This window comes from Marmota flaviventris, chromosome 4, assembly GCF_047511675.1.
Source record: "Marmota flaviventris isolate mMarFla1 chromosome 4, mMarFla1.hap1, whole genome shotgun sequence".
In the NCBI taxonomy this organism is placed as follows: Eukaryota; Metazoa; Chordata; class Mammalia; order Rodentia; family Sciuridae; genus Marmota; species Marmota flaviventris.
The window spans coordinates 103,331,023-103,349,648 of record NC_092501.1 but is presented as its reverse complement, the minus strand read 5'-3'; positions in this window follow the sequence as shown (position 1 = coordinate 103,349,648).

Genomic DNA, 18,626 nt, shown 5'->3' with positions numbered 1-18,626 from the left:
TAAATCTATTACCCTACTAGGTAGGGAAAACCCTCCAATTATGGATTTTGATTAAATGAATCTGATTGGTAATGTCTGAGAGGGTCTCAAGTAAGACAAACAAAAACTCATCAACTATAAATCTTAATCCAAGGTTTCAAAGAATCTTTACTCTGGTTTTCCAAGTAAAGGAGCTCCCTATAAAAGATAATCTAAGGCAGGAAGCATGGTACTGGAACTAAAAAACAAAAGGGAGAAATAAAGACTTTAAATATTATAATACTTATGCTTATTATATTTGAAAAACAAAATATTCAAATATCTACAGGGAATGGCAAATGACAAAACAGAGCCTAAATTAGCAGATTTGCAAAGAATTAAACAGAACTTAGAAATAAAAAATAGGTAATTGAAAAATTCAATGGTTAATTTTAATAGTTATTAAACAAAGAAGACAGAAAATTTGGTGTAATGAAAAACAAGTCAAGACAAATTATTCAGAATGTAGTACAGAGAAGAAAGGAGTGGAAAATATGGAAGATAGATTAAAAGGCATGAAAGATCAAATGGAAGAATTTACTATATATTGAATCAGATTTGCAGCAGGATGAGAGAGAGAGAGAGAACAGAGAAGAGGCAATGAGGAAATAAGAAGTGAGACCTTTCCTTAACACATGAAGATTTAAGAAGTTCAACAAATCCTAGTGAGTAAAAGGAAATATGCATGCACCCAAATATAGCACAGTGATATTGCATAACACCAAAAGCAAACGCCTTAGAAGAAAAAAATAATAATAAATACAGACTTTCAAAGCAAGAACTTTTCAACAGTATCATCAGAAGACTGAAATAATTATTTCAATATGATAAAAGAAAATAAATGCCAAAATGAAAATCTATTCCAAATGAAAATATCTTTGAATCATAAAGACAAAAAAATAAAGATGCTTTGATGCAAGCAATAAAAAAAGAGAGAGAGAGTGACTGTGCAAATTGAGTGTGTGCTAAACAAAATTCTAAAAACTCTTCTTTAGGAAAAAAGATCACAGATAGAAGTTCTAGGATATAAGAAGCAACCAAGTCCAGTAAGTCAGTAAGTTGTTTTATAAAAAAGTAAATACAAAAACTCAGTGGTTTTATAATTCATATTCCTTGAAAATGCAATAATATTCAAGTATTCAAAATATAGGATTGGGGATGTAGTTCAGGACTAAGTACTTGTCTGCTGTACACAAGACCCTAGGTTCAATCCTCACTACCATGCCAAAAAATAAAAAGTATTCTTAGGTGATGTTTTAGATAATTTTCCACTGTCATTCTCACAATCCTGAGCTAGGTGCTATTTTTGTCATCCCTGTTTAACAGAGTGGCACAGTTGAGTTTAGGTAATTTTGTCCAAAGCTACAAAACTGATAATTGGGGCAACCTAGGTTTAATCCCTAGCTTTGAATCCCTGGGAATGAATCCTTTGTTCTTAATTGCTCTGTAATAGTGATTCTGTTTAAATGAGGAATTAATGGCATATTTGAACCTTAGACATGAAATTGTATTCAGTGAAACTGAAGGTCTTCCTTTACCCTCAAGTTGGCACATACAAAAATAAACATAATCATCTAGTGAACTTGTTCTGAGATTATACAAGAGAGATAAGGGATTACACAAAGAATGCATTGTTGGAACACTTACCTTAGCATTACAGTGCAGGATGGCACAGGATTGGACCTAGAAACAGGGCACTGTCAGGACAGAGAGTGGTCCAGTGTCAGGGCAAAACACACGTAAATAAAACTGAAAGATCGTGTTAGAGAGAAGTTCCAAGCCATAAATAAGTGCCCAGGAATAAAAGGCAGAATTAGATGTAAGAATGTGTTTAGACACAGAGCTATACAAATGGAGAAGATGAAAGGAAATTAGTTGAAAGAGTCTGGGATGCAATATGATAACAGATCTGGGCTGCTCACAGCTCTCCCTGTTGGATGCTTAAATCATGGTACAAACACAGGTTAGAAAGGGTAGGAAATCCAGGGGTGGAGTGGGCTCGCTCAGGTTGTTGGTTTTGAGAGCTTGTTTTTCTGGATGTGTATTGGACCAACTGTTTTTAAAGTCGCTTTTGACTGCAACATACACATCACTGCAGAATGACTTCATGGAAATGATCCAGCTGCTGTCTTTGGGCTGTTTGTGGATATAGCATTATCAGTATGATTTTGTTGTTGTGTCATTTAATGAAGTTCTAAGAACATTGCAACACGAAGGCTATTCTAATTCTGATTTCAAAATAGGTGCACTGATGAGGCTTTACACAGTAAAAAGGATACAGGGAACTTAGGATTCCTCTTGGGGTAGGAGAAGCAGTGTCATTTAGAGGTCAGTCAAAGGAATCTTCTTGCTAATTATCTCTGGAAGACAACAGGCACAATCAGGAATTGGAAGGGAATGGGAAGATCCCAAATTTTCTCCCTGGCATTTGAATTTTTTTGTCTTAAATGGGAAAAAAAAAGAAAACCAGAAGGCAAAAAGGTCACAATTTTTCTGAGCGGCTGATCCTAGGCAGATGAAAGATGAGATTTCATTTCTCAAGAAGAGACAGGCTGCCGCCTGGAAGAGAGAGCAAGCTATACCGGTATTTTGGGTCCTAAATTTAATAATTGTGGGATCAAAACCCTATAATTTGGAAAAGTAATTGTGATAATGGTGTTTGCATTTCCTCTAATCATTTTCCTCTTGTTCCTATTTTTCATATAGTAAATTCCTAATGAAATGACAGAGCATCTGAACAGGGCAAAAAGGAACCCAGGGAGGTTTCTTTTCTTCTCTTACTACACTTGGTCCAACTTGAAAGGGAGGCAGCATAATTGTAGGGATGAGGTGTTATGATGTTTATGATACTAAAATGAAAATTATGAAAGAAAATGAAACCCAGAGACCCAAAGTCAGGACTATATTTTTTAAAATAGCCCTTTGCTCATCAACACTCCCACCTCCCTTGCTCCACCATCAAGGCTGATGGCTATTGGTGGCATAGCCCAGTGGCTATTGGTGGCATTGCTGCTGCCACTAATGTTTGCTTCTCAAAAACATTTACTCCCCTTTGCACCATTAGGACAGCACTGATGATGCTATAGCTAGGAATGTAAACATTCAAAAAATATTTGGTAGATAACATTGGTAAGATGTGTGGGATGACACAGAGGAAAGAATTCAGCACAATTCCCAGGTTCCTGGTGAGAGCAACTGGGGTGAACAGCATTGAGTTTTCTGAGACTAAAGTGTTAGAGGGAAGGATACATTTGGTAGTGATGGGAAAGTTAATTTATTTATGGAAACAGTAAAAGAAGTATTCTCTTTTATTTGATCCATTTCATTCTAGGCAATGATTTCAACACTTTCAATGATCTTTCTTTCTTTATTTTTTTTCTTTTTTGATAAGCTCATGTTCCTAATGAGCACAGAGACTTTGCTCCTACATACCAAATATGGAAGGGGGCATTTTAAGGGGAAGCAGCCTTTATTGTTTCAGACAATAATTAAGAGCAAAGATGTATGAATGCTTTCTTTTACAAATCTTAATATTACAAACTTCCCAAGAGAAGTCTGTGTAGATAGTTTTCTTGGGTAGACACAAAAAAATAATGCCCTGTGCATTAAAACTGGTTCATTCCATTAACTGGTTACATATGAAATATTATTCCTTTCTCATATTCTCAAGTAGTCAATCAACTTTTTAGGTCAATCAGTTTTCCTTCAGCAATACATTTTGAGTTTCTCAAAGTAAGGCATCTCTTTACAATAACTGGGTAATTACTAATAGTTCTTATTTTTCAAAACCTTGAAAATTGTTTATATCCAAAATTGTATTTAATTCTTTTTTGATTCCAGAAAACTTATTTATTGCAAAGCAAAGGAAATATACCTTATCATTTTTTATATAAAGTATTAATTTATATAATTTATAAAGCACCTTTAACTAGTTAGCAAGAGTTCATTGCATATTATAGGCTGCGTTTTTAAATGGCTACTCCTACAGTTTTCTGTCTTCTATCTTCTGTAAATGATGGTGATATAGCTCTTGTTAGGAATGCTTGGAGAGCTTCAACATAAACTCTACGTGGAAGTCAATCTTAAAATGTGTCATCTAAGGAATCTTCAAAATTGGAATATTAAGACGGATAGTATATAGCTCTTCAGGGTGAGTGCTAATGCCATCACAGGTTTTGTTATTCCATTTGTGAGATTGGACAATGACTGATGGAGCTGGTGAGAAAAGAGCTTTTAATAACCCTTGAAGTTCAGCTCCTTTCTTAATTTTAACTGATGTGCATCCAGTGAAATACCTTATTATAGCATTTAGCACTTAGGGTGTATGTGTGCCAGAGCACGTAGTCTGCGAAGGGTAAGGAAATCTGCACCCATATGCCTTTGTTATTTTGGTCTGCTCATGAGATTGCTTCTTCAAATCAAGCCAGCATCTATTTAATATACGAATAGTGAAGACAGATTGACTCAACTAATATTGCTAATTCCTGCAAAGTGGCATCTGAAATAAAAGATCGGTTTGGTTCCAGAACAGACTCAGTTATTTACCTTTGTGCGTAAGACTAAATTGGCACTGCTTTCTGTTTTCAGTTTTCATTTAATCAAATTACTAGCTGGTTACCCAGAAGATGATATTCTGGAATTTGCAGTATTCATATCTGCTTGGCAAAATCTTAAAATCATTAACTAAAAGATCTATGTGCGAAGGATCAGACCAGGTTATGCAATCTACAGAATTTTCAAAAGGTGACTTGATTTCAGATACCCAAGGTTATCTCCTTTGCCTAAGACAATATTACCTGTATTTTCTACTGTCATCTGAAATTATTTTTTAGCTTAAGGGTAAATCCCTTCTAGGAGGTATATTTTCTTCCATACCTTTAGCTCAGGTAAGCCTGAGGTGCTATCTTAACTCTAGGTTCTAAAGGCATTAATCTACTGTCTAAGGAATCCTCAGCATGGAGACGATACACTCAATATGGAGGTGGAGGTGAGTTCTGACTTAGGGGACATAAGGTGAAGACTTTGCTGACCTGCTTAATTCACCCCCTCTGCAAATGTTTATTGAGAACCTATTATGTGGGAGATATAATATGCTAAGCTTTGGAGGTATGAAAATGTCTTTACAAAGGAAAGCATGTTGTCAAAATGTGTTGACTGAGCATGGTGGCTCCTGACTGTAATCCCAGCAGCTCAGGAAGCTGAGGCAGGAGGATTAAGAGTTCAAAGACAGCCTCAGCAATAGTGAGGGACTAAGCAACTCAGTGAGACCCTGTCTCTAAATACAATACAAAACACCTGGGTGTGTGGTTCAGTGGTTGACTGTCCCTGAGTTCAATCTCAGGAGAAAGAAAGAAAGAAAGAAAGAAAGAAAGAAAGAAAGAAAGAAAGAAAGAAAGAAGGAAGGAAGGAAGGAAGGAAGGAAGGAAGGAAGGAAGGAAGGAAGGAAGGAAGGAAGGAAGGAAGGAAGATGTGTTGGTTTTCTGAGCCTGCCATGATAAATTATCCCAAGCTTGGTTACTTAAAACAACTGGAACTTGTTAATTTATTTTATGTTCTCAAAGCCAGAAAACTGAAATCAAGGAGTCAGCATGGCATGCTCCCTCGGAAACTTCTAGGGGAGGATTCTTCCTCTCTTCCACTATCTGGTAGCTCCAGATGTTCTTGGTTTGTTGCAGTGGAAATCCAACCTCTGCCTCTGTCTTCACAAGATCTTCTTTCCTTTGCCTCTGTATTCTCACATTTTTTTTAATAAGGATACAGTCATAATGTAAGAACCACTATAATCTATATATTCTATATTCTTGACTAATTACATCTTCAAGGATCTTATTTTCAAATGAGGTAAGATTCTGAATTTCTGAGTGGAGATCAGCATGGTGGGGTGCATTCTTCAATCCACTGCATGAAGGTAGGAATACAAAAAGGACACCAGCAGTCTTACAGGGGATTGAACCCCTAGAAGCAATATCCCCAGCCCTTTTAATTTTTTTAAAATTTATTTTGAGACAGGGTTGGTAAGTTGCTTAGGGGCTTGCTAAGTTGCTGAGGCTGGCTTTGAAACTGTGATCTTCCTGCCTCAGCCTCCTGAGCTGCTGGGATTACAGGTGTGCAGCCCCGTACCAGCCATATAGCAGTCTTGATAGAGGGTTATGCTAAGGAAGGTGATAAGAGATACACAAAAGGACAAAGAGGAGAAGGATGAGTATTTTAGGCAGAGAATATTTAGAAAGATCAAAAGCAAAGAATGTGGAGTGCCTCCTCAGAACTTCAGTGTGGTGGGGACCCAGGAGAGTATAAGGTCAGGGGCGAGGGGACCTAGAATGGCAAAAAGTGAAGCTGGAGGGCCAAGAAGGGCCATAGAGGGTCAAGGATGGTCAAGGAGGGTCAAGGAGGGGCTGATTTATGAAGCCCTGAAGACTTTTTCCCTTTGATAAATAGGCAGCAACTGCAGGGTTTGAAGTGGATGTCATAGTTCTGTTTACATATGTGCTTCAGGAAGGTCACTCTGGCTGTGCACAAAATACGAGGGAGGGACCTAAGATTGGAAACTCTTGAGAACTGGGGAATTTAAAAGGATCACACCTTACAGCGGTTTCCTGGGCAGCAGATAATCAACTCTCAAAGTCCTGCACCCAGACTTGACCAGGAGTTGGGCCCATGGCTCAAGCAAGGCAAATTATATCCTCTTGTAGAATTTTACCCTGAGATAAATGACAATAAACTACAAAATTGTGTGATTCACTCAAATAAGCAAAGGCACCATTCATTCCTGCAGCCTCAGATCCTGTTCCTGTTTGGTTTAGGCCAAATTGTTGAAACTTCCCTCTAATTCTGAGAGCTATTTTAGATCTTACACTTCATAGTCTTTGCTTAAGAAAGTTAAAGCCCGTTCTCTTGACACCAAGTGAAATGTCCTCATTGAGCCAAAGGATGACAGTGACATAAAGTAGAGTAGGGGACTGAAGAGATGTGGATGACTTTAAGTACTTAAGAAGTGACGTTGATATGACTTGGTGATACGTTAGAAGGGGCTAGTTAGAGAGCTAGCTGGGTTGAAGATCAAGTTTCTAACCTACACATTAGGTGAAAAGCAGAACTATTAACTGAGGTCAGAGCAGGAGAAAGGGAATTTCATGCTTTTGGTTTCAGACAAATGATTTTGAGCTGCAGGAAAGACATCTAAAAGAAGGTAACCAAGAAGCATTTGAATACAGGTCTGAAGTTCAGATGTGGACAGAGAATATTTAGAAAGATCAAAATATTTAGAAAGATCAAAAACAAAGAATGTGGAGTGCCTCCTCAGAACTTCAGTGTGGTGGGGACCCATGTGAGGGTTATTCACTTGTAAAAGCTGATGCCTACCCCGGTGGGTGGTGCATGCCTGTTATTCCAGGAGCTGGAAAGGCGGAGGCAGGAGGATCCTGAGTTCAAAGCCAGCCTCAGCAAAAGCGAGGTACTAAACAACTCAGTGAGACCCTGTCTCTAAATAAAATACAAAATGGGGCTAGGGACATTGCTCAGTGGTTGAGTGCCCCTGAGTTTAATCCCAGGTAACCCCCAACCCCCCACCCCCCCACCCTAGACCAAGGAAAAAAAAATAGTCGATGACTAAAGACCAGGATCTAGTCTTACAATCACAGCAGCGAAAACCTACCAGGACTTGTCACTGTCAGGGCTCCATAGTTCTCTCTTATCTATTGGGCTTTCAATCCCTTGTTGTCTCCATGAATGCTTTCTTAAAAAAAAAAAAAAATCTCTTCTCACTTCAAATAAAAGTAAGGCCCTGGGTTTGATCCCCAGCACCAAAAAAAAAAAAAAAAAAAAAAAAAAAAAAAATACCATAAGACAAGTAATACAAACACAGATTATAATAATTTATCTTCTTTACCCCTCTTCTGGACAATATAATTTTTCTTTGGGAATATGTCTATTATTTTAAATACAGCAAGTTCAAACATCTTTTCTTGTATTTATGTATTTTACATCTTAATTAAATTTGAGGTTCATGAAAGTTGGAACACTGCTTTTCATATTTAGCTCCAAATGAGATCCATTAATGTACAAAGCATTCAGTGGGCATTCGCATGTTTATTGATGACAATTTTAATGTCACAGCATTTCCATATTGAAACAGACACCAAAGAGAAACAATATGACTCAAATTTTCTAAGATTGTAATTATAATTATATACCATAAAAAGAAAGTGAAAAGAGACACCAAACACAAATATGATTAGTGGATCATTTTGCTTTCTTTTGTAAATAATTTTTCATGCACAATTACACTCACACCTGCATGTACTAAATTCATTTTTCTGTGATGATGAATAAGGCACAGTGAATGCCAACTGAGAAATACTTTTTCATTTCAGACCAGAGAGCTTCCTGTTATCTGATCAGAAGAGAAGAGATGGAGTGGCATGAGAAGTTTTCTCTTCATAATGTTGCTTTAAATCTCAGTTTTGTGGAATTTGCATTAGTGTCAAAAATATAAAACTACATGCCTCAAGAATAAATGTTCTCTTCACTTAAGCCAACGTTAATTTTTCTGATATTTCTGTCTGGGCTTAGGTTGATGATTATAACACTTAGCACATGAATCATTTTCTTCAACTTCAAAGGGCATAATGAACATTAAATAATTATTCCCTGTAATGCTCCTGCAAGGTAGGTATTTTTGTTTCTATCCCATTTGACAGACCTGAAAACTGAGGGATGTCAGCCAAGTAGATATTCTAGGATCCCAAAAGATTAAAAAAAAATAATAACAACCTTTTGAATCTCAACCATCTTTTCTGTTTTTAACTTGGCTCTTCCTATGGACTTTAAGATATAAGAAAGAGATTAGGAAAAAAATTTAACTCTGTGATGTTTTCAAAGGAAAGGAAAAATTTCACACCTTTTTAACTGCCATTCAGCTGCAGATAAAGAATTTAACAGCTTGCAGAGTGCTAATTAGAGCCCATTATAACTTGATTGACCTGCATTGGCAGCAGAACTGCCTGTGTCCTTGCAAGATGAAGATTTTCCTTCTTTGCACAGTTCTGATTCAGGTAACTTGCTTTTCTGACTATGGAAGCAGTGATAATTCAGAGGCAGCAATCAGAACCAGGCTGCATAAATCAATATTTAAAATGGAATTTTACCTTTGCATGCTTTGGGAATAATAAGCACCAAATTCTGTTCAATACTTCCAGTGGCCCAAATGTTATCACATTCACAAGAGGAGACAGAAAATTGAGGTTCATTATCTGTCTTAACTTCTTTATTAGCCAAGTCAAGGAATTTCCAAGAAACAAAATATCTGTACTTGGCCTTTGTGGCATTTGATATTTACTATTTGCAAAAAAAATCAAGTAGGTATATTTACAAGGTTGAACTCAGTGGCAAAATGAGCTTTTCTGAATGAGTACATCTTTGGGTGAAAAGTATTTTCCTTTGCTTCTTTGATTATTTTCCATGTGATCTAAGGGGATTTTCTTCTGTCCCTGATAATTAAGTTTAATGATGTTCTGTATACTTAGTCACTCATTTTTTCCTTGGTTTCCTATTTTCTTGTTTCATAGAAATCTACCGTGTGGAAAGGCATTCTAATTCATCCCCCCTCCTTCCCACACATAATTCTCTCATTTCCTGTATTTCTAACATTCTGCTTATAGGTCTTCACACTAAATATTTGAACAAATATCTGAAACTAACACTAGAAGATCTTGAAATAAATTTGCAGTTTTTATTATTATGGAAAAAATATACATCTTAACCATTTTTAAGCGGACAGTTCAGTAGCATTAAGTACATTCACTTTGTTGTGGGATGATGTCACCATCTACCTCCAGAACTCTTTTCATCTTGCAACAGTGAAACTCTGTATCTACCCATTAAATAATAACCTCCCAATCCTCCTGCACAGCACCCCCATTCCCTGGAAACTGCAATTCTATTCTTTGTGGGATTTTGATTACTCTAGGAAGTCAAGTGAATTCATACAGAATTGGTATCTTTGTGAATGCCTTATTTCACTTTAATGTCCTCAAGTTTCATCCACATAAGATATGTCAAAATCTTCTTTCTTTTTAAGATTGAGAAATATTTCCTTGTGGGTATATACTCCATCTTACTTAGCCATTCTCTTGATGGATGCTTGGGTTGCTTCTACATTTTCATTGTTGTGAATAATGCTTCTATGAACATGGATAAACAAGTATTTCTTGAAGAACTTGTTTTCAATTCTTTTGTGTATAGAACGATGGGATTCAGGTTGTTACCCCGAGATATGGCGTCTCAGCATTTGAAAAAAATAAAAGCAGGACGGTCTCACTGACTTCTACAGTTGTCACTTGAAGCAGACCATTAAAGAATTCTCTTCCTCTAAAATATATACTAAGACTCATTCCAAAGGGCTCCTACTGTACCCGGAGGAAGGGAATTAAGTCACAGAAAAAAAAAAAAAACTAAATAAACAGACCTTCCAAAGCCCCCCTACATCATTACCATTAGATTATACTCCCTTTGTCCAAATGAACTTCTGCATGACTGTCCACTCATCATTAAATCAAAGCATAAAATACAGTTTGTTTGTTTGGTTTTTGACTCATTCTGTTCTTTTGGTTTTTATTTTTGTAAGTTTCTATGTCATGTAAAACTTATAGTAAATAAGTTTATATGCTTTGCTTTTGTTAATCTGTCTTGTCATAGGCATCTTAGCCATGAACTTTATAATGGGCAAAGAAAAGATATTCCTTTCATTTCCCTAAAAGATCCAAAGTGGAATTGCTAGATCCTACAATAATTCTAATTTTAATTTTTTGAGGATCCATCATAATGTTTTCCACAGAATGTGGTCCATTTTTCATCCCACCAACAGCACCAAGTGTTCTAATTTCTCTACATCCTCACCAGTACCTGCTAGTTTTTGTATTTTGGTAGTGGCCATCCTAATAAATGTGAAATGGTATCTCACTTGATTTGCAATTCCCTAAGAATTAGTAATGTTGACCATCTTTTCATGTGCTTATTGATTGAATATTTATACAGTTTCTTTGGAAAATGTTCATTCAATTTCTTCTTGGCCCGACCCTCTTTTTTGTGTTACTGGGAATTGAACCCAGAGAAATCCTACCATTGAGCCATATCTTCAGCCTTCTTAACTTATTTATTTATTTTTTAAAAAATTTGATACAGGTTCTTACTAAGTTGCCCAGGTTGGCAGAAAACTTGAAATCCTCCTGTCTCAACTTCCTAGGAACTGAGATGACAGGAGTAGAACATCACACCCAGCCCTTTGCTCAGTTTTGAAATTTTTTGGTTGTTGAGTTTAGGGAGTTCTTTATATATTTGTTAACATTTCCTCTGATTTTATGTGTTGCTCTTTAACTCTGTTGATAGTATAGCATCTTGTAATACTTGTTCTTAAAATTTCATGGAGCCTGACTTGTCTGTTTGTTGTTGTTGTTGTTGCTCATGCCTTTGGTGTCATATTCAAGAAATCAATGCCAAATCCATTGTTGTGAATGCCAAATACTGTTTTCTTCTAAGATATTTTTAGTTCTACATATTACATTTAAGCCATGAATCCATTTTTAGTTAATCTTAGTATATGATGATAGGTAAGGGTACATCTTTCTTTTGCAAGTTGTTATCTAATTTTCCCAGAGCAGTTTGTTAGAAAGACTGACTTTTCTTCCTTCATTGGATGATATTGACTCTCTTGTTGAAAACCATTTGATTATATATGTAAAGGTTTATTCCTGCACTCTATTATGTTTCTTTGGTATTTATATCTGTCGTTATGCCAGTATCATACTATTTTATTACTGTTACTTTGTATGATGCTTTGTTGGGTTATCGAGGTCCCTTAAGATTCTTTATGAATTTTATGATTTTTTTCTATTTTTCCAAAAAAATATCATTGATATTTTGATATGGATTGCATTAAAACTGCCAATCAATTTGGATAGCACTAACATTTTAATATTAGTCTTCCTATCCATGAACATGGAATTTCATTTATTGGTGGTCTTGTTTGATTTCTTTCAGAAATGTTTTGAATATTTCATTATAAAATTCTTTTGTCCCCTTGATTAAGTTTATTCATAAGCATTTTATTCATTTTTGATAGTATTAAAAATGGAACTACTTATTTAATTTCCTTTTCAAATTGTTCATTGTTAGCAAATAAAAATAGATTTTTGTGTGTTAACTTTGAATCTTGCTACTTTGCTTATTCTAACAACTTTTAGTTTCATGTGTGAATCTTTAGTTTTCTATGTATAATATACGGTCAGCTGTGCAATAAGGTACTTTTACTTCTCCCTTTCGAATTTGGATTTTTTTAAATCTCTTATTCTTATCTCATTGCACTAGCTAGGACTTCCAGTAATATGTTGACTAGAAGTATCAATGGTGGGCCTACTTCCCTTGTTCCTGATCTAAAGGGAAGTGCTTTCAGTCTCTTACCCTTTAAGTATGATGTTCACTATAGGGTTTTTGTGTAGAACTTTTATTATATTGTTATACTTTCCTACTACTCTTAGTTTGTTGACAATTTTTATGTTGAAAATCTATTTTTGGAAAATGCTTTCTGTGCGCTATTGAGATGATTATGTAATTTTCCTCTGTTCTTCCTATTAACAGAATATACTGCAGTGATAGGTTTTTAAACCATCCTTCCCTTCCAGGAACAGTTACCACTTACTATATCATCCTTTCAATAGACTGCCAAATTCAGTTTCTAGTATTTTGTTGAGTGTTTTTGCCTCAATGTACATAAATAGCATTTACTTACAGTTTTCTTATAGGATACTTTTTTTGTTGGGTATGCGAGTAATAGTCACACAGAAAGCCATGCACTGCTAACAGTATTGTTTTTTTTTCCTTGTTTAAGAATACGTCAGCCTGCTGATCCCTTCAGTTTCAGTTGACAAGTCTCTTTGACATCTTGTTGAGGATCCTTCTATATGATAAATTGCTTCTTCCAATATTCTCTTTTTGACTTTGGATTTTGACAGTTTGACTATAATGTGTCCTACTATGAGTGTCTTTGAGATTATCCTTTTGAAGCTTGTTCAACTTTGGGGGTGCTTATAGTCAATTTTTCTTCAAATTTTGGGAAATTTCAGCCACACTTGTTTTTCAAATATTCTTTCTTCTCCTTTCTTTCTCTCTTCTACTTCTGGGACATCACAATGTGTATATATATGTTGGTCTGCTAGATGGTGACCCATAGATCCCTTAAGTTCCTTTTGTTTTTATATATTTTTTCTTTCTCTTTTTCACACTGGATAACTTCCATTTTCCTATATTCAGATTTGCTGGTTATTTCCTATGGTCCAGAAATGCCTGAATCCCTGTAATGAAATTTTCATTTTAGTTACATCAATTTTTTACTCCAGAATTTATTTATTTCTTTCTCTCTTATTGATATTTTCTTTTGTTTGTAGATAATTTTTAAAATTTTATCTTTATCATCCTTTAGATCTTTAAGCATCTTTTAAAATGGTTGTTTTAAATTCTGCCTAGTAGACTCACTACCAAGTCTTTTCCAGGGATAGTTTCCATGAGTTTCTCTCTTCCTCTTGAGTGGATCATCCTTTCCTAGGTTTTCTGTGCCTTGTAATTTTTTCATACAAATTACACTAATCTAATACTTTATGACTCTGGAAGTCTGATTCTCTTTCTTATTTAGAGTGTGTTGCTTTCTAAAACATGTTGTCGTGGGTGTCTCTGGGCTGAGGATCAACCTGACTATGTAAATCCAAGGTTTTCTCGGGTTATTTATGAGCCTTGGTATTCCCCTGAGCATGTACATTGACTTTCTTATTTTTTCCATTCATGGGATTGCTTTTGAAATCCGGGTTTTCAATGTAGGACTCTACATTGAAGAAAGAAAATGAAAGGGGAAAAAAGAGAAAAATAAGGGAGGAGCAGAGAGATATGTCAGTCCTTTAAATCCCTTAGAAGGCTCCTCAGTCAGAGGGGAAGGGATTTTCAACAAAGCCAGTTGGTGCAAAGTAATGGCTGCAAATTTTTTTTTTTATCTTCAATGATCAGAAGCAGCAGTGATTAGAGCACAGATCTTTAATATTTGGGGGACAGGTTTATTTTTGCCCATTTTGGTTCCTGCAAACTATTTGCAAGTTGCTCCAGGAACATGTGCACAGTTTCATGTCATTGGTCTGAGGGATGGAATTAGGTAACTGTGCTAAGTGCTGAAATTGGCCAAAAGTAGCCACAATTTTTTTTTTAAAGATAGAGAAAGGAGAGAGAGAGAGAGAGAGAGAGAGAGAGAGAGAGAGAGAGAGAGAGAGAATTTTTTTAATATTTATTTTTCAGTTTTTGGTGGACACAACATCTTTATTTTATTTTTTATGTGGTGCTGAGGATTGAACCCAGCACCCCGCACATGCTAGGCAAGCACATTACCGCTTGAGCCACATCCCCAGCCCATGTAGCCACAATTTATCATCCAAATTTGCCCTGAAAGTGCCATGCCTTCAACAGACTAAAGAGTTCTAAAATGGTTATTTCAATTATATTCTGCCAGTGCAGTTTTCAGCCTAGGTGTGTAGATGGATTTCTGGTTCTTCATCATATTTCCAGAATCCTTTCCCAAAACTTATTTTTAGCTACTTTCTTCCTTTTCCATGACTTTATCTCTGGACCTATCTGCTCCATCTATCTACATTTGGCCTTTGTTAAGCACCATCCTTAAAGGCAATTTTCTTCTAACATTTATTGAGCATTGCATTAGTTAGATTGATGTTGTTGTTGTTGTTGTTGTTACCATAACAAATATCTGAGATAAACAACTTATTAGATAAATGCTTTAGTTGGGTTCACAGCTTTGGAAGTTCCAGTACAAAACTGGTTGGCCCTATTGGTTTTGAATGGTGGTAGCATATTATTATGGGAACACATGGAATAGCAACCCCCTCATCCATTTACCTTCTGGCCAGGAACTAAAAAGGAGAGAAAAAGGAAGACACTAGGGTCACACTATCCCATCCAAGGAAGACACTAGGGTCATACTGCTAAGAGCCACAGCCAAGTAATATGATGCATGGCATTTTTGGTTGAAAGGTGATGCCAGCAAGCCATTGAGATGATATGATTATGTTAAGATCTGCATTCATATGGATATTGGACTCCTGCTGTCCACCTCCGCCTGCTACGGGACTCCTGGAGAGTTCCCATTGGTTCGGGAAGTGTGGTAGGAGGGAATTCCGGAGGAGGGACTTCCTGTTGGGGTCCGGGAGAATGCTGTGTGGGTCGGCAATTTTCCCGGGAGCATATGGGACATTGGGGGCAGTTTCAAAAATAAAGTTTGTTCCTGCTTGAGTGGCTCGTGATTTTGTGCCCAGCCAGACTGCAGCAATTTGTGGCCCGTAGGGGGAAGGAACCCGTGACTTTGGTGTTATCAGCACCATGCTCTAACCAACTGAGCTAACCGGCCAAGACTTGAAGACCTCCCACTGAACCTCACCTTTTAAAGATTCTACCACTTCCCAATAGTGCCAAGCTGGGGACCAAGTCTTAACACATGGGCCTTTGTTCCAGAATCAAACTATAGAAAGCACTCTACTTGTACCAACCTCACCAGATGCTGGTTTCAGGAAAACGGTACCTCTGACTTTCTCATTTACCTATGTCTCTCCACTATTTGGGAAAGTGACTTTCACATGCTAAGGCTTCACTGGCATTTGTCGAATAGTCAAATAATCAAATTTTGATTCTTGCTAGCATCTTAAAGATTCTTTACATTAGTAATTCTACAGGCCACTCTCTACAAACATGATATTAATGATAGGTATTATGAAATTAATTGTCACCAATTATATTAATTAGTATCAGGGTTTTTTTTGTTTTGTTTTGGTTTTTTTGCACCTAAAGTACAAGTAGCCAAGTAGCCTGGTATCAAGAGAGGAAGAATAAAGAGACCCATGTAGGTACAGTCAGATGCATGCTGTCTTGAGGTATTTGGTGTCAGTTTTTTCAGCTATGGTAGTTAAATATAGTGTTCTATTTTCCACTTATTTTAGATTGGTGGTATGGTTCTACCCAGTGAACCCATTTAATGTATAAATACTCATCCTTGTCACAAGATGAATTGTAGTGGGCTGTGAAGATATAACAATATGATAATTTTTGAATGGCTAAGAGAAATAAGGCAAAAAACAAAGCAAAGCATGAACAATAAGGAGGCCTCAGTAGCAAGTTTGCTCTGTGGAATGTTTTCCATGATGACATTCACATTCAAGAGGTGAACCACAAAATGGAGCTTCCTGGCAGCTGATTTTCTAATGACACACAGAGCCTCATGTCACAATTGTTACCTTGAATTCATACCATGTTGTTTTTCTGATTCTGGTCTTTGAACTTAACTCCAATTTCTTGTGTTCTTATTTTGGATGTTTGGTTTTGAGGGCTTGATGCTGATCAGGATAGTGTAGCAAAGAGTTCTACTTTTACATGAAACACACATGGAAGACAACAGACAATCCATGAATTCAAAGACTTAGATGTGTACCTTCTCTTCTATCCAAAATAATTTCACCAGTTACACTTCCCATCAAGAAAGTTATCCTCAGCAAAATATTATCAGATCCTCCCTTCTTTCATTGAGGGCATTTTTTATATTTTTAATTTTTTTCGATGTTATGGGGCTTTATTTTTATTTTATTCATTTATATGTGGTGTTGAGACTTGAACCCAGTGCCTCACACTTGCTAGGCAAGTGCTCTACCACTGGGCCACAATCCCAGCCTGAGGGTGCCTTTTTATTATCCCTCTTATCCTTTATTATTTATTTAAATTTTATTTTTAGGTTTTATTTTAAAGTGTGAGGCATACTAATGTTTCAAAATATTAGATAAACAAACAACAACAACAACAAAAAAAAAACAAGCTAGCTGTGGTGCGCATGCCTGTAATCCCAGGGGCTCAGGAGGCCTGAAGCTGGAGGATTGGAGTTCAGTCAGCCTTAGAAAAAGTGAGGCACTAAGCAACTCAGTGAAACCCTCTCTCCAAATAAAATACAAAATAGGATGGGGATGTGACTCAGTGGTTGAGTGCTCCTAAATTCAATCCCTAGTAGCAAAAAAGAAAAAAGAGAGAGAGAACTTACTCATTGATATTGGTGGTGTTTTTTTTCCCCTATAATGTGACTTTAAAAACATATATAAAATCTGTTTTTCAAATTAGTTTTAAAATCTCTGACATTTTTTAAATGCCCAATTTGTATTATTCAAAGGAAAATTTAAATTTTGAAACAACTCAGAGTAACTTTGAATCCTTAGTCATACTTATTTTGGTCAAAACAAAATGTACCTATAAAATAAGGAAAATATTTTCTTTCACAATTCAATTTAGAAAATAGTGCCCCAAAGAAAGTACCTAATAGTTATATGATATAAAAACTCACTAGGGGGTTTCTAACTTGACTACTTGGAAGAAAAGTAACTTTTGTGTGTGTGTGTGTGTGTGTTTGTGTTTTGTGTGTGCGTATTGTGTGTGTGTGTGTGTGTTTCATACATCAGGAATAACATGGAATCATTACTTTATGATTAGCCCACATCCAGTTTGCTCTGACTGCATACTAACTTATTGTTATATTTGCTTGTGGGTTGGTAGAGGTTTAGTTTATTCACAGTGCATCTTGTAAATTCATATCAAAGACTTGAAGCTAATTTAGACATAGTTCATATGGTGTTTTGAGAATTAAATTAGATAATGAATGTCAAAGTCTTTGTAAAATTATAGAACAGTAACAAACAATGGTTTTAATTTATATCTTCCACATAGATTCTAGTACAATATGAACCATAGTCTCCATATTTAATTTGTGAACCGACCTAGCAATTGTGTGCTTAAGATTGTTTTTAAGTTTTTCATATTTAGTAATAATTCTTTTTTTGGAGAGCTTGCTTGTATGTCACTTAAAAAGGCAAGAAAATTTTTCATTGCATTAAAAATAAACTCGACACTCAATCCTCTGCAATTTACTCTAACTCATCATGTTTCATTCCATTGTACTTAAACATAAATATGCTAATTCTTTTAAAGAAGAAAAAGTTATTTTAAGGAAAATGCACTTATATCAGAGTATCAACTTGTCCTGGGGAGTTAGCGAAACTTGAATTTGTTTTGGTATATAAAACTAATAATACTTTGATGTTAAGAAAGTTTCCCTAATGACTGGCAATTATGAGAAACTATCTTTTAATAGTAAATATTCCACATTTAATAATATCCTCATATTCTAGAGGCCACACTCTTCTTTCCTGACACTCACATTTTCAGGGGAATACTCAGCCAGAGTTACAGAGTCTGAGGACAAGAGATTTCCTGACATTCTTCTTTAGTAAAATTGCTAAAGAACATGAAGTGAAGGAAATGAATATTCTTTTTGGCTTCCAAATTTAAAAATATACATTTTTTTGGAATGACATAAAATTGTAAGCAAATAAAATGGTATCCTGAGGTCAGAGGGAATTTTTTTTTTCAAACTTTCTTCATGATGTAATATTTCTTGATAATAAGAAATTATTAGCTTTATCTGTGTAAATCAGATTCTTGTCCTTGGTTGTTATCTTCCAAGGCACAGAAGTCTA